We start from the raw sequence: 16,833 nt of genomic DNA on the forward strand, positions 1-16,833 counted from the left end.
CGTGTAAAGCATTTTCAGGTAAGCAAATAGTGCTAGTGGCAATCATTTCTGTGCGATTACAAGGTCTAGCAGAGAATTGAGAGGAGAATTGCAGCAGCATAGAACATGGATTTGAAATGGCACTGTTCACCAATGAGTTTACGAGCATTCAGCACGTTTACAAGGAATTCACTTATCTGCAATTTTGCTGGGGGATTGAATCAATTCAAAATTTGACACAAATAATAAGCCACTGTACACTCATCTTCCCCCAGTATAATTTCAAGGCCTGTATCACAGCATTGGAGCAGATTTCAGTCTACCCACTTGCATGATAATTTATAGAAATAAAGACTGAAGCCTTTCACCAGTTCAGGATATTCCGAAACATTTCACAGCCAAAACGTTTGAAGTGCAGTTACTGGTCTAATGCAGGAAGGAAGAGCTCAGAACTGCAGCATCAACATCAAGGTGTGACTGCAGATGTTAGCACTGAAGAGAGTCTTCTGGAAATTAAATACAATTGATTTCAAAACATTAAAGGTTTTCTTTGCTAAAGAGCAACTGGAAATTAGTGCAACAATGAGGGTATAATAGTATGGGCAGCACGGTGGCTAGCACTGCTGCCTCAGAGCGCCACGCACCCGATTTCAATTCCTGCCTCGGGTGACTGCCTGTGTGGAGTCTGCATATTCTCCCTGTGCTTCCGGGTGCTCCGGTTTCCTCCCACCGTCCAAAGAAGTGGGGGTTAGGTAGATTGGCCTTTCTCAATTGTTCCTTAGTATCAGGGGGGGTTAGGAGGATAAATACATGGTGTTATGGGGATAGGGCTTAGGGAGGATTGTTGTCAGTGCAGGCTCGATGGGCTGAACAGCCTTCTTCTGCACTGTAGGGATTCTATTCTATGAATGAGACTAATTCATGGCCTAAGTATACCTTCAAAGTCCACAGCAAATTCAGGCCAGACTGTAAGGCCCCTACTGAATTATCCATGTCCTCCACTATTTCCATTTGCTGCAAGTATAAAGATAATCAACAACAACCTCACATTTTCCATTTTTTGGTTTGTTAAATGGTAATTGCAAAGTAAATTTGAAAATATTTAAATCTTAATGGGTGATTGTCAATGGCAAACAACCAGCATCAAATTTGGATGACTTTACGCAAAAACAGAAAATGCTGGAAAATGTCAGCAGGTCTGACAGCGTCTGTGGAGAGAGAGTGGAGCCAATGTTTCGAGTCTGGATGACCCTTTGTATGATTTTACTTGTTTTCTTTGCTCCTCGCTAGGTTTCTACTATATCGATCCCAATCAGGGCTGCCCCTATGATGCACTTCTTGTTTACTGCGACTTTACAGCTGATGGAGCAACCTGTTTGCCAACTGTGGAAAATGAGGTACTACAGACACAGAAAGTGAATGGAAAGATCCCATGATAAATTGTGGCGTTATTCCATCCCAGAACTGGAACTATCTTCTGTCATCAATGTACCCACCCGTTAGTAATGGCACTGTGGTATTGTTCGATGGTGGGGATCGGCAGTTTTATGCTAGTGTTTCTTCTTCACCTGGGTAATTGGTGGAAGAGAGTTGAGCTGGGCGCTTTTCCACTGAAAGTGATGTCAGGCATTGATGTCCAAATGTGGGCAACTGTAAATGGTTCATACAACATTTCCAGCTAGGCTTTTAACAATTGTGGAAATAAGGGGCACCATTGCGGTGGGATCCCAGACTGACATTCTACGTTTTGAACAAAACATTTGAGGAAAAGGGGAAAGTAATGTACTGGGAAGGCGGAGGGGAGGGGAGTGTGGAGATTGGATGATAGATAGCTGTTCACTGGGCGCGGTGGCACAGTGGTGAGCACTGCTGTCTCACAGCGCCAGGGACCCATGTTTGATTCCCGGCTGGGTTCACTGTGTGGAGTTTACACGTTCTCCCCATGTCAGTGTGGGATTCCTCCAGGTACTCCACTTTCCTCCCACAGTCCAAAAATGTGCGGGTTAGGTAAATTGGCTATACTAAATTGCCCCTTAGTGTCAGGGGGACTAGCTAGGGTAAATGCATTGGGTTATAAGGATAGGGCCTGGGTGGGATTGTGGTCGGTGCAGACTTGATGGGCCAAATGGCCTCCTTCAGCACAGAAGGATTCTATGAAATCTATGGATAGTTCTGCAGTTAAATGAACGAAGCTGCCATTATTCTGCTTAGAACAGAAAAAGTTGAGGAGAGATTTGGCCGGAAGTTTCCCATCCCGTTGCAGTGAATGGAGATTTGTCTTGTCACCGAAATCTCCATCTTCGCTGCAGCGGGAGCATGGCATGAATGGGTGGTAAGATTGTGTTCCATGACTAAACTTATACATCATCGCCACTTTCTTACCCTATTTCACCACCGCCCATCCCTAACCTTTACCCTTGATTCCTTTTTGTGTCCAATAGATGTCTGATAGAGGAAGAGAAATTATCTCCACTGCCAAGAGAAACAAACTTAAGGGCTGGAATTGTCTCGTTCCACCCGCCACAGGAACTGTAGTGGGCGAGGGGACGGACCATGCAAAGGTCCATTGATCTCGGGCAGGATTTTCCAGTTTTGAGGCGAGCACGGCCAGAGAATCCTGCCCAAGATAACTGGTCAAAGGACGAAAAAGCAAGGGCTGGAATTTTACCTTTTGTTGCGGAGTGTGGCAGCGAGCGAGAAAAGCAGTGTTGGAGCCGTTGGCACCAACAGTAGTTTGTCCACCGCGTTGTTAGGGAACATGGTGCAAAACCCTTCAAGAGGTGTGTTCCATGATATCACAGTGGCGGAGCGGGCACAACCAGCAAGTTAGTTTTTAAAAGATCAGGGTGCCATTTTAAAAGGATGTCCCAGTGCACAAAAGCTAAAATGGAACCTCCCTTCTGGCAGTGCCCGGGTACTGCTGAGGCATGACCCTCTCTGCCCCCCCACCCCGAGGGATACACTCACCTGAGCTGCCCTGGGAGCTTTGCCTGCCAGGTGCACGTTGTGGACGACCAGTCATAATTCACGTCGGTGATTGTCTAACAGAGGGAGACAAATAGAAGTAGTAATGGCGTTTTCAAGTATATATCTAATTCCCTTTTGAAAGTTACTGTTGAATCTGCTTTTATCACCTTTTTCGGCACTGCATTCCTGATCATCACAAATGAACAGTGCAAAGGAAGTAATTCTATTTATTAGTTCCCTCATTCATTGGCTAGTTATCTGAAATTTGGCCCTCCTGGCAGTGGGAATAGTAAGTGTTCTTGAGGTTCAAGTTTATTATAATGGCATTCCCGAAGTTAAACATTGGGATTCCCGTTACATTAATGGTAGGGGGGAGGAGGGTGGGGTGGGGCCAATTATGGTGAGACTTCCCGCCAACATCAAACACAATTTGAGTCCCTCGCGTGATTTTCCACTCCTGCCACCAAACCCTTCCGAAAAGAACAGGAGCAGAAAATCCCAAATCGGATTCATTGGGATCAATCTTTTAAAGAGCTGGTGCAGTCAAGATGGACCGAACGGCCTCCTTTAATGCTATATCACTCTGAATTAAGAAGCTTATTGCAGAAAAATTGTTCTATTCATCCAGTTTTCTTTTTGAAGAGGGAGAACTTTTTTTCATTGGAAAAGTTAATCCTTTGACTTTTTAAAACATTATCCAGGTACCTACAAAAGGCTGGTTTAAACACCAGCCAAAGGAAAGTGCACATCATTGGTTCAGCTCTGCAGAGGGAGGATTTGTGGTGAGAAAACTCTACAATCCAAATGTCATTTTAAAAAGAACCACTCTCAAGCTTCATATTTTCCACACCTTGTCTTAATTTTGTATTTACAGTTTGAATATCCTGGAGTGAACGTAGTACAGCTTCGTTTTTTAAAACTTCACAGCACGCACGGAACCCAGAAGGTAACCTACAGGTGTAAACCGGGTCTTAATTCATTCAAGTTGAATATCAGTGATCACGGAACGATTCAGTTCATGGGTGACAACCAAAAGAAAATATATAATGGACACAAAGGCTTCTCTATCAACTTTGATGGATGCTCGGTAAGTTTTCAGCAATTTACTGAATACTTTAATATGTCAAGCACGATATTAAAATGCAGGAATATTGTATTCCAAAACAAGTTATTCCAACAACCAGGTCATAAGAAGCTCTAAATAAATGCAAGTTCTGGTTTTTCTCTTATGAATAAGATGCTGGCAACTTGGGAACAAACTTCCGAAACTTGTATTCAATTAGTTTTCTTTGTTCTTTAGTTTAGTTAGGGCATCGTGATCGGCACAGGCTTGGAAGGCCGAAGCGCCTGTTCCTGTGCTGTACTTTTCTTCTTTTTTGTTCTTGTTCTTTGAGTAGAGTCCGTAACCACAGTATTACAAAGCAACTGTTAGAGGATTTCAGTTCTGAATCATTTGTTGACATAAAAGTGCAACCATAGAATCCCTAGGCCATTCGGCCCATCAAGACTGCACTGACAACAATCCCACCCAGGTCTAACCCCATTTCCCCACGTATTTATCCTGCTAATCCCCCTGTTACTGAGGGGCAATTTACTAAGGCCAATCAACCTAACCTGCACATCTTTGGACGGGGGGAGGAAACTGGAGCACCTGGAGGAAGCCCACGCAGACGCGGGGAGAATGTGCAAGCTCGACACAGGCAGTCACCCGAGGCATGGATTGAATAGAATCCCTACAGTGAAGAAGGAGGCCATTCAGCCCATCAAGCCTGTACCAATCACAATCCCACCCACGTCCAATTCCTGTAACCCCACATATTTAGCCTGGCTAATCCCCCTGACACTAAGGGGAAATTTAGCATGGCCAAGCCACCTAACCTGCACATCTTTGGAGTGTGGGAGGAAACCAGTGCACCCGGAGGAAACTGATGCAGACACAAGGAGAATGTTCAAACTCTACACAGACAGTCACCCGAGGCAGGATATGATCCCGGGTCCCTGACGCTGTGAGGCAACAGTTAACCACTATGCCACTGTGCCACCCAAAACCAAATATGATAACTGCAAATGCATGCACACTATTTTTGAAATGTATAAATAAAATAAATGTTAATACATTGAAACTTTTCCAGTACACAATAGCTGTTATTATTGAGAATATTTTTTGTTTCCTGAATACATGATTGATAGAAATCCCTTTATTTCAATTCATTTTGTTATGGATCTTGTGTTCCCAATTATGTGTAAATAGTACATGCACCCTGACACTTTGAAACGGTGTCCCTATTGTAACAATGTCAGTTCCAGAGCATCAGTGATGAGCAACATTTTAATATTTTGTTGTCTTCTTTCAGTTGAATGATTCTGGACCTCATGAAATTGAGTTTGAAGTCACCACTGATGACGTTGATCTATTACCTCTCAGAGATTTGGCAGTCTTCAATAATGGTGATGGTGCTCAGGAGTTTGGCTTTTCTGTTGGTCAAGTGTGCTTTTACTGATCACGCAATCCAGCCTCTGGAAGACCAATGGACGATATAAACACCAAGAACTGAAGTCAGGACAAACTTTTATTTTCCACACGACTTATTGCGAGACAAGTGCTTTCACAAAAGCTGCATCTATTTTTATTTTAACTTTGCAAGGCATTATTTACAGAGGCTTCCATTAACCTTTGGACTAAGTTTCTACCGAAGGGCCAGACATTGTTTACACTGATGGTGCAACTTCAGAAGGTATTGCTGCCAACTTCTGCAGCATTTGCCCCATCACCTTAGCTGTACTGGATGGTACTGGTCCCGGGTCAAAGCTGGGCTTTGCTGTATTTTCATATTCAAGGAAGCACCTAAAATTGAGCTTTCAAACCTTATGAATGACCATGGATCTCACAGTTTACAAAATGGTTACAATTATTACTGGTATTATTAAGAGACTGCAGAGCCTAATTACGAACAATAGCGTGGTCAGTCAATATTTCACTACATTGCCACCACCTAGCCTGGATCTCATCCTTCAAAGCATGCTACAAAACAGAGTCCTGACTGTAGTAATACATGTGTATGTCATTTCCATGCTTCCTTATGAGACATCTAATCGATGTTTATATCCAGCAGTTGTGGATATTTCAGCTGGAGATTTCAGGTCAGTGCTGATCAGCAACAGAACCGTGGTCACAATAGTTGTCAGTGGATTTTGACCCGAAGTCAGTAACTCGGAACACTGTCACTACGAGTTAGTCAAGGTTCAACATCCATTACTCAAACCATTCTTGCAATCCTAAGAAAAGGACAATTCCAGAACATGTTTATTTTGTATTTGTTACACAATAATAATAATTCAAATACATTTGGTGAATGCTCCCCAAAAGACATTTTTAAGGCCCCGCTCGTCCTGAAACCGTAAAATCTATCCGAGGTTAACGGACTTTTCCATGGTCAGTCCCTCACCCGCTCCGATTCCCGTGGTGGGCGGGATGGTAAAATTCCAGCCATTATAAGACCATAAGTCATAGGAGCAGAATTAAGCCACTTGGCCCATCGAGTCTGCTCCGCCATTCAATCATGGCTGATATCTTTTTCATCCCCATTCTCCTGCCTTTTCCCCATAACCCCTGATTCCCTTATTAATCAAGAACCTATCTATCTCTGTCTTAAAGACACTCAACGATCTGGCCTCCACAGCCTTCTGCGGCAAAGAGTTCCACAGATTCACCACTCTCTGGCTGAAGAAATTCCTCCTCATCTCTGTTTTAAAGGATCGTCCCTTCAATATATATTGAAATTATATTGAAAAGAAACCTCATTATCACCAATATACACAATACAGTTGAACTAAAGGAGACCATTACTCTGACAGGATAATCAACCAGCAACTTTGTTTATAACATACGACAGAAACATTGACCGATCCTGATAGCCATTAGATGGGCAAACTTTGCATGTTAAATACCACATAAGGATGATCGAACATCTCCTCTTTCATTATATAACAAAAGGAAACAACTTCAGGGACTAGGTGAATGAACCAATGCTCAAACATTTATGTGGGAGACAGACAATGTCCACAAAGCCTTTTTCTGGTTTTGCATTTCTTGCACGTTTGGGATTTGGTCTTAATTAAGAAGGTTTCTATTTTAACCCTTTTTTTTGGCTTTGAGACCTGCAGATTTTATACTTGGGGTCAGTTTATTGTTATGTTAAATACTTATATATCTCCCTCCGTAATACTAATGTGTACAAGGTGCAAAAGGTTTATTAGAATTAAAATAAGATGGCATATGTCTAGAATGTTGTATTTATATACCTTACCTGGCAGTGAGGAGGCGTTTTGTATTTTCCAGCAGTACTTTATCATAGCTCTTATTTTTGTCATTAATTTTGTGTAATGTGCATCCTCACGGTCATAACATGATCTTGAATGGAAGTGATATGCTGGTCATTTTTGCTGATTAAAGTCCTATTGTTTTGTGAATAAATAAAGGTATTTTAAATTTATGAATATTTTTATATTTCACTGATGGAAGTACCTCAGTCAATACTTTTGCAAAACCTAAATAACTCCTGATAAGGTAGTCGCTTGACGTTTCAACACGAATGAGCTTGATCGCCTCCAGTGCAAAAGAAGCAATTTCTAAGATCAATATTGAACAGGAAACACTAAAGTATTGATTTCAGGATCTTTGTGATTGCGTTTGTTACTGCAAATAATTATTTTTAGAGAGCAATTCTAGTAAAGAGAAAAAGATTTTTTAAAGTTTATCACTTTCACAAGGAGGCTTACATTAACACTGCAATGAAGTTACTGTGAAAATCCCCTTGTCGCCACATTCCGGCGCGTGTTCAGGTACACTGAGAGAAAATTTAGCATAGCCAACGCACGTAACCAGCACATCTTTTGGACTGTGGGAGGAAACCGGAGCACCTGGAGGAAACCCACGCAGACACGGGGAGAACGTGCAAACTCCGCACAGACAATGACCCAAGCCAGGAATTGAAACCAGATCCCTGGCACTGTGAGGCAGCAGTGCTAACCACTGTGCCGCCCCGACAGCAAATCACCTTTAGTACTACAGATAGTGGTTAAAATTCTAAACATTCTGCAGGTAACAGAAGGAGCTAGTATTTTTATGGGTATCCTATTGCATTATTGGGACATCAGAAAGTGCTTTACAATTCATGCACTTCTCTTGGACACTTGTCATTGTAGTCCATTTGAATTCAGCAAACTCCGAAATAGCACATGGATAATCTAACTTTATGATGAGCTGAAGGAGGAATATTGGCCTCGTCATTGAGGGAACCCCCTGCACCGCTTTGAATAGTGTTACCGCATCTGAAAAGGTTGATGGATCCTCAGTTTAATATTGAATCCAAAAGGTAGCACTTCAACAATGCAGCGCACTCCCGCAGGTGGAGCCCAGAAATATCACCATCTGACTCAAAAGCACCAATGAGAAAGCCAGCGGTTAACTTTTTCAACAGATGGGCTGATTTTTCATTTCACTCCTTTGACTCCTATCAAAGCAATGATTCCACCTACATTCGTACCAAGCGGTAACTTTGCTCACGAATGTATCTTGCTCTCCTCCCCTTGCTGCTTCTTCCTTGCTTTTCCCCTTCCTACTCTCCTCTCCACTTCAAGTACCGGTGTTAGCTGTGCAGCTTTGCAAGGGGAGGGGAGAGATTGAGTGGGAAGGTTTTATTGTAACACGTTTTCTGTTTTCAGAAGTTGGAAAGACAATGTTTAAAAAGGAGTATTGAATAGCATGTAACATGGTTCAGCCTCTGCGGAGAATCATAGAATATCTACAGTGCAGAACGAGGCCATTCAGCCCATCGAGTCTGCACCAACTCTCTGACAAAGTATTTTACCTGGGCCAACTCCCTGCCATATCCCTGTAACTCCTACATGTTTAGCATAGCCAATCCATCTAACCTATACATCTTTGGACTGTGGGAGGAAACCGGAACAGCCGGAGGAAACCCACGCAGACAAGGGTAGAACATGCAAACTCCACACAGCCATCCAAGGTCGGAATTGAACCCGAGTCCCTGGAACTGGGAAGCGGTAGGGACCCAGATCTGTTGAACTTGAAAATTGAGGTTTCTTTTGAAGATGTACTGAGAGAGGCAAGGGAGGAAATTGCTGGGGCCTTGAGAGAAATCTTTGTATCCTCACTGGCTACAGGGGAGGTCCCAGAGGATTGGAGAATAGCCAATATTGTTCCTTTGTTTAAGAAGGGGAGAGGGTTTTAGTTCAGCCGGGCAGCATGGTCGGTGCAGGTTGGAGGGCTGAAGGGCCTGTTCCTGTGCTGTAATTTTCTTTGTTCTTTGTCTATATGGGTGGAATTTTCCTGTCCCGCCCACCAAGGGAATCGTAATGAACGAGCGCGATCAGAAAGTCCCGCCCATAGAGTGAGGATGAGTGAAAAGGATAATGGGTGTGTGACAGGTAGCTGCATCTGGAGAGTGTGGTTATTAATGTAACTGGAGTGAGGATTCAGCAGTGGTTAACTGTGATTCCTGACTGAGAGTAGGCAGAACATGTCAAGAAGGTTCAAAGTGTGTCTGCTCGTAATTTACCGTGCTTCAATTTTATCTACTTTTCTGTGTGGACTCGGTTTAAAGTGCACTCAAGTCCCGAGAGGGACCTTACTTTTCACACAAGCAACAGACTTTTCCATAACATTCTCAAAGAGTAATAATTTTGCTGTACTTTAGGAGCTGAATTTTTGTCTGGGTGCGGAGGCACATTTTGGTGTGTGAATGACCTTGCCTAGTTGTTTCTTGGGAGAAACCTGACTTCTCAATCCTGCACCATTTTCATCTAGTCTTTTTGCAGGTCAGACACATACGCACGCCCTCCAATGAGTTTAAGTTCTCCATTTTAAATGGGGGATAAAAGTCAGCTTTCCTCCCACATACAATTTTCATCTGGTGGTGCAAGGTTTTGAAAGCCCATTTAAAGCACACCAGGTTTGCGAGGTTGTGAGGAAAATGCCGAGGAATTTGGAACATTCTGAAAGATGAATGTAAAGTGTGTTCAGATATCACGCTTCGGTGTTGTATAGTACGGTAGATGTATTTTTAATGCAGTGATTCATTATAGGGGTCTGTTCTTTAAAGGTAACTGAACCCTTACATTGGCTAGCCTGTGTCTTTGTTCACATGCATTACAATGCTTTTCTCAATGAGAAAGTAACACAATGCTGTGAAAAATCGATCAACATGTCCTTTTCAGCCTGTGCTGTCATCTTTTCTAATGTGATTTAAGTGGCTCTAGTTCAAGAAACAAAACTCAGTTTTAGAAACATAGAAAACTACAGCACAAAACAGACCCTTCGGCCCCACAAGTTGTGCCGAACATACCTTTTAGGCCTACCTATAACCCTCCATCCTATTAAGTCCCATGTACTCATCCAGGAGTCTCTTAAAAGACCCTATTGAGTTTGTTTCCACCACCACTGATGGCAGCCGATTCCACTCGCACACCAACCTCTGTGTGAAAAACTTCCCCCTAACATTTCCCCTGTACCTACCCCCCAGCACCTTAAACCCGTGTCCTCTTGTAGCAGCCATTTCCACCCTGGGAAAAATCCTCTGAGAGTCCACCCGATCTATGCCTCTCAACATCTTATATACCTCTATTAGGTCTCCTCTCATCCTACGTCTCCCCAAGGAGAAAAGACCGAGCTCCCTCAGCCTATCCTCATAAGGCATGCCACTCAATCCAGGCAACATCCTTGTAAATCTCCTCTGCACCCTTTCAATCTTTTCCACATCCTTCCTGTAATGAGGCGACCAGAACTGAGCACAGTACTCCAAGTGGTGTCTGACGAGGTTTGACACTTGAAAATCTTAACCACATGCTCCCTTACATTGATTGACAGGCCCCCTACTATGAAACTAAAATATGCACCTTCTGTTCCTTCCTTCCCAGAATTTATTATTTGGACAGCAATGCTTGGCTGAGTTTCAAGTGCTAATGTATTTCCAACACACTGTGTTCTGTTCATCTGAGAATGAATTACAGTTTCAAAACATTGTTATAACAGATTTCCCTTTGTGGTTTCTGGTTCATTGGCACAAGCTAATAGGATTAGAAATAATATGAGATTTTATTCACGTAACAGAATGCATTTTTTTCTCGGTATCAATGATAGATCTTATTAAATTGCCAGTGTTTTATTTTTCCCCAAGTAATGTAAAATATTTCCCATTGATATTGCATGGAACCAATGGACTGGGTGAGTATCTAGGCAAGATACAAGGGGGCACAGAGGTGACATGGGTGATCTGACAGGGCAGGAAAACATGCTGGCATGAAACATGTTCATACAACATAGCATGCAGATGTTGGGACACATCTTACTCATGCCTAGTGCTGCCTCCGGAGTTCAGGATGGAGGCCGCCCTGGACCCTGGAATGTAACAGTAGTGGGTCGGGGTGTAACTTCAGGTGGCCCTTCCAGATCAGGTGTCCTGGAGGTGGTCCATCTTCCAGCCTCGCAATATTCTTGGAGATCCATCTTCATTCTCAGGAGGTCCATCGTGCAAATCTCAGAGTGCTTCCAGAAATCAACCTTCATTTTCAGAAGGTCCACCTTCTTTCTTCAGAAGTGGGACAGTGATGTTGGGCATCTTTTCGACATGACAACTGGACACAATGACAGACTATACGCCATCCAGACCAGCACCTGGATGCGTAATTAATCAGGTTGGGACCGGAAGTTATAGTGTGTTTTCCCACTGCAGCAGGAAACACTCCTCGTTCCCGCCACTGCACTTAGTCTCAAAATGGGAGAATCTCACCCTGGGTTTAGGGAACTAATTTGTTTCATCTGCAGTTGAAAAATAGTGAGTTTAGAGTGCAGTTTTTGGGTCTCTCAGAGAGAGATACTAGTTGGATAAGAAGCACCAAGTGAAAGCTCAGGAATTCATAGAATCCTACAGTGCAGATGGAGGCCATTCGGCCCATTGAGTCTGCACCGACCACAATCCCACCCACCCCTATCCCCATAACCCCACGCATTTATTCTAGTTAGTCCCCTGACACTTAGGGGCAATTTAACATAACCAATCCATCTAACCCGCACATCTTTGGACTTCACGGGAGAAAAACTGTTTGCAATTGTGCGTAAGTGAGTAGTCTCTATGTCATGCTGGTGGTAACTCTTCAATGGTTTATGTGTCTATTCTGGTAAAGGAATAGTAGATGGCCTAGTGGTGTTATCGCTAGACTATTAATCCAGAAACTCAGCTGATGTTCTCGGGACACGGGTTTGAATCCCACCATGACAGATAGTGGAATTTGAATTCAATAAAAACAATCTGGAATTATGAATCTGCTCATCACCATGAAACCATTGTTGATTGCAAGAAAACCCATCTGGTTCACTAATGTCCTTTAGGGAAGGAAATCTGCCATCCTTACCTGGTCTGGCCTATACATGACTCCAGAGCCACAGCAATGTGGTTGATTCTCAGCTGCCTTCTAAAATGGCCTAGCAAGCCATTCAGTTCAAGGGCAACTAAGGATGGACAATAAATACTGGCCAGCCAGTGACACCCATGTCCCATGAATGAATTTTTAAAAATTGTCATCTTGCTCTTGTGTTGAGATCGTCCCAACATTTTTGTCTGATGTAATATAGATCACTTCTTGTTTTAATAAATATCGTTATTTGTATTAAAGGTTCATCATAAGACTCCTGTGAATTTGTTCAGTAACTTCCCTCCACAGTATGCGCACATTTAATCATGCCTTAACCTCCGTGAACCATAGCTGTTCCATATATATATATATATATATATCTCCTGCCCGAGTTGCACTCACCCTGACGAGAGTGGTGGATCTGAGTTCGGGGGGAGGGGTACATCCTAAATCTGGCACCATTTTGGTTCAGAAGTGGAGATCTTCCATCACTGTGTAAATTCAGGCCTCAATTCCCAACCCGTTCAAGAGCTGCAATGAATAATAGGATGTTGAACTCTATTTACAGGGTCAGCCATAGCTCAGTTGAGCGTACTTCATCCTCTGAGTCACAAGGTTGTTGTTTCAAGTCCCACTGCAGAGACTTGAGCACCAAAACATAGGCTCTCAGGTCGATGCGGGACTGAGGGGGTACTGCACTGGCAGAAGTGCCTTCTTTTGAATGCAATGTTAAACCACGGCCCCATCTGCTCTTTCGGGTGGATATGAAAGATCCATGGCAGTTTCCAGTGAGGGCAGTTATCCCCAGGTTCCTGGCCGACACACGCCTCTCAAGTATTAAGAAAAACATGTGTAATCATTATCAAATAGCTATTTGTTGGACGTTGCTGTGCACAAATTGGCCACTGTATTTCCTACTTTCCAACAGTGACTACTTTTTGGAAGGACTTAATTGGCTGTAAAGCACATTGTGATACCCTGAGGCTGCGTACAAAGCAATAAAAATACAAGTTAGAAGGCGTCATGACCAAACAATACAGTGCTCCAGACAGAGTGTACCTTCATTATTCTGGTCAATTCACATTGGGATATAAGGGAGATATTCAAATTATTGAGGAACTATAGAAACGTTTTACAATGATGATCCTAGATCATAGAATCCCTATAGTACAGAAGGAGGCCATTTGGCCCATCGAGTCTGCACCGACTCTCTGATAGAGCATCCCACCCAGGCCCTATCCCCGTGACCCCATGTATTTATCCAACTAATCTACATATTGGGACACTAAGAGACAATTGATCGATCCTCTGTGACTGATTTTTTAGCTAAGAGAAAATACCAAAGCTGGGCTTTTCAGCATTGAAAAGGATCTGTCTCAGGTGGTGTAGAGAAATGGAACACTATATAGTATTCAAAAAGGTCAATCAAAGTGACCTTCCATATCTGTGATTACCTTGTGATCTTTTGAACTTTTGTGCCTATCTCTCATCCTTATTTCTCCACATCTGTTTCTCACACCTGTAATTCTGCACCTTTTGTGCTGTTTATTTCTGCTCCATCTCGCCCTTTCTGACCGCATCTCTTCTGGTTTTCTCACACCCAGCCTTGAAACCCGATCTGGAAACTTTAAATCAGCAGCTTGACAATCTTAACCGGGTGATAAATGCATAGAGTTCCTGGCCTGAATTCTCTGGCGCTCAGCCAAATCTCCATTCACCGCAGCGGGACAGGGGAATCCCAGCTGCGGGCGAGGCTGGAGAATTTTGGCCCCCATTGAATTTGAAGTGGCGGTAGAACTGAAAAAAAAAGTAGAATGCCAGAGAGTGGGAGGCCAGAGTTAAGACAGGGCAAGACAACGAACACTTAAATGGCTGTTATAACTAAAGAGTACAAGTGGAAGGCCAAAGTGAAATGTGATATGGGACAGGCGGCAATTGGACAGTGCTTGGAAGCATCGGTGGGGTGTAAGCTGCAAGGTCACCAAATACAAATGGGTTAGGGTCAGCTGGGTAAGGGATATAAAAGACACAGTGGTGCCATTTACTTAAAAATAGCAGATTTGTAAACCTAAACTCTTATCCAATGTGCTGCGTCTCAGGTGTTCCTTCAGGCATTACTGCCATCAGGTATGACAAAATCAGGAGATAACTGCCAAGCAGATGCTCATTCGTCAGAACACTTTGGCCATGAGTTTCCTCATGGGCTTCAGGGCCATGACGTCAGAACAAAATGGTGGTTAGAAGCCTACACGGTGTGGTAAACAGCCATCCAGATGTGAGTTTCCTTGAATTGACCAATTACTGGCTAGAGGGCAGACTTGCTGTCCAATTAAGATGGGGTCCTCCAACATTGAAGACTGCCTTTTGATAAGGGAGAGAGAGAGAGAGAGGGGGGATGCTTCAAGATTGAGGCACTGTCTTTTAAATAAACGATAGACTGAGAAGGCAGGCCATTCTGACCTCTGACAATAGGCCTCAAGCGGCCATATAATTCCCTTAATTGGCTACACACCACTTGCAGGTGGGTAGTAGTACTGGCCGCCATCTCTCTCCTCTGAGAAAATAGCCCAGGACAGCAAAGAGCTAGGAAACAGGCATGTTGGTCAACAATGTAAACTTCCATTCCTACCTGCTTTTTTTCTGCTCATCTAGTCCTGGATGGTACTGGTTGTTGCTGTTATTACAATGCTTATTGGTCTTACAGTCCTTTTTGTTATTCCAATGCTTATTGCTATTACAATCCTTATTGTTATTACTATGCTCCTTGCTTTGTAATGCCGATTGTTATTATAATGCTTGTTTCATTCCAATTCTTATTGTTATTGCCATTCTCTTTTTACTGCAATCCTTGTTATTGCAATGCTTATTGTTGTTATAATCCTTACTGTTATTACAACCTTTGTTTTTATTACAAGCCTTATTGTTATTACAGTCCTTATTGTTATTATAATCCTATGGTAATCCTTACTGTTATTAAAATCTTTGTTATTACAATGCTTGTTATTATTACAATCCTTATTATTACAATTATTGTTATTATTACAATGTTTATTGTTATTACAGTGTTTATTATTATAGTTCTTGTTATTACAATCCTTATAGTTACAATATTTGTTATTATAATTTTTGTTATTATTACAATGTGTATTGATATTACAATATCACTATTACAGTACTGATTGTTATTAAAGCACTAGTTATTATTGCATCCCTCATTGTTATCACAATATTTGTCATCATATTTTTTATTATTACAATGCATATTGTTATCGCAATGTTTGTTATTACTTTATTGTTATTACAATGTTTATTATTTTTATTTATAGTGTTTATTGTTATTACAATGTTTGTTATATTTTATTGTTACTACAATGCTTGTTATTATTACTATCCTCATTGTTATTACAATCCTGTTATTACAGTTCTTGTTCTTATTACAGTGCTCATTGTTATTACAATCGTGTTATTGCAATGCTTATTATTACAATCCTTATTGTTATTACAATGCTTGTTATCATTATAATTGTATTGTTATTACAATGCTGATTGTTATTACAATCCTGTCATTACAATGTTTACTGTTATTAGAATCCTGACATTACAATCTGGTTATTACAGTGCTGATTGTTATTACAATTCTTTTATTCCAGTGCTGGGTGTGATTACAATTCTGTCATTACAGTGCTGAATGTGGTTACAGTGCTGATTGTTATTACAATCCTGTAATTACATTGGTGAGTGTGGTTACAGTGCTGATTGTTATTACAATCCTGTTATTCCAGTGCTGATTGTGATTACAATCCTGTTATTCCAGTGCTGATTGTGATTACAATACTGTTATTACAGTGCTGAATGTGGTTACAGTGCTGATTGTTATTACAATCCTGTTATTACATTGGTAAGTGTGGTCACAGTGCTGATTGTTATTACAATCCTGTTATCCAGTGCTGATTGTGATTACAATCCTGTTATTCCAGTGCTGATTGTGATTACAATACTGTTATTACAGTGCTGAATGTGGTCACAGTGCTGATTGTTATTACAATCCTGTTAGCCAGTGCTGATTGTGATTACAATCCTATTACAGTGTTGAGTGTGATTACAACCCTGCTATTACAGTGCTGAGTGTGGTTACAATCCTGCTATTACAGTGCTGTATGTGGTTACAGTGCTAGTTGCCATTGCAGCCTTGTTGATGTGCTGCTTGTTGAGGCCAGTGGGAGGTGTCTTGCGGCAGTGAGGCTGTGGCGGAGCTGGATCCGGGCGGAGGGACCGTGGCTGGAGGAAGGTGAGGAGCCGGGGGCAAGGGGCTGGGACAGGCGGCGGGGTGCCAGCTCTCCGGTCAGGGGCCGCCCGGGGGCCGGGGCAGTGCGGCTGCTGGGAGCCCCCAGGCCCCGCTGGCTGCTTCCCGGCGGCTAGGCCGCGGCTCGGACCGGCTGCTCGAGTAGAGAGGAG

General features: G+C 42.6%; 1 protein-coding gene across 4 annotated transcripts in view; it reads left to right on the forward strand.

The window, feature by feature from the left end:
* Positions 1 to 16,546: 16,546 nt before the first annotated feature.
* man1b1b (mannosidase, alpha, class 1B, member 1b) overlaps positions 16,547 to 16,833 on the forward strand; it is a 58,930-nt gene continuing 58,643 nt past the window's right edge. For all 4 annotated transcript variants that reach the window (XM_078226639.1, XM_078226640.1, XM_078226642.1 and 1 more), the window contains exon 1: positions 16,547 to 16,666. The gene's annotated coding sequence lies outside the window, so the exon portion shown is untranslated. The remainder of the gene's footprint in view (positions 16,667 to 16,833) is intronic.

The sequence above is a fragment of the Mustelus asterias genome, chromosome 13 (assembly GCF_964213995.1).
Source record: "Mustelus asterias chromosome 13, sMusAst1.hap1.1, whole genome shotgun sequence".
Taxonomy (NCBI): Eukaryota; Metazoa; Chordata; class Chondrichthyes; order Carcharhiniformes; family Triakidae; genus Mustelus; species Mustelus asterias.